Source organism: Wasmannia auropunctata, unplaced genomic scaffold, assembly GCF_000956235.1.
Source record: "Wasmannia auropunctata unplaced genomic scaffold, wasmannia.A_1.0 LD336092.1, whole genome shotgun sequence".
NCBI classification, from domain to species: domain Eukaryota; kingdom Metazoa; phylum Arthropoda; class Insecta; order Hymenoptera; family Formicidae; genus Wasmannia; species Wasmannia auropunctata.
Genome location: NW_012026798.1, coordinates 3582128 through 3582455, shown reverse-complemented (window position 1 = coordinate 3582455; position 328 = coordinate 3582128). Strand labels below are relative to the sequence as shown.

The window sequence follows — 328 nt, the reverse complement described above, 5'->3', positions numbered from 1 at the left end:
CTGTTGAATGCGCCCAATATCTAAATTTAGTGAAATGTATCTCACTTTTTTGCTTTGATTAGATTATGGAACCTTTGGCACGAGCATTGGATATATTACAAGGAGAATCAGGAATGTACATGGGATTTTTATTACCGGTCTTGAAAACTTTACAAGAAAAACTGGAAAAATTCAACAAAAGTGGAATTTTTACGCATTGCCAGCCATTAATTACAGCTATTCAACAAGGTTTAAATAAAAGGTGTTTTGTTAATTTTATTTTAAATACATGTTATTTTTAAATAACAGTTTTACTAGTTTAGTAAATGTCAGATCGGAAGAGCACACG

The 328-nt window shown here is 30.8% G+C and overlaps 2 protein-coding genes across 3 annotated transcripts in view; one reads left to right on the top strand and one right to left on the bottom strand.

Moving 5' to 3' along the window:
• LOC105463035 overlaps nucleotides 1-328 on the top strand; it is a 20762-nt gene that overhangs the window by 1211 nt on the left and 19223 nt on the right. The window lies entirely within an intron of this gene.
• The window catches only part of LOC105463033 (flavin-containing monooxygenase FMO GS-OX-like 2), a 36559-nt gene that overhangs the window by 22204 nt on the left and 14027 nt on the right, over nucleotides 1-328 (bottom strand). The window lies entirely within an intron of this gene.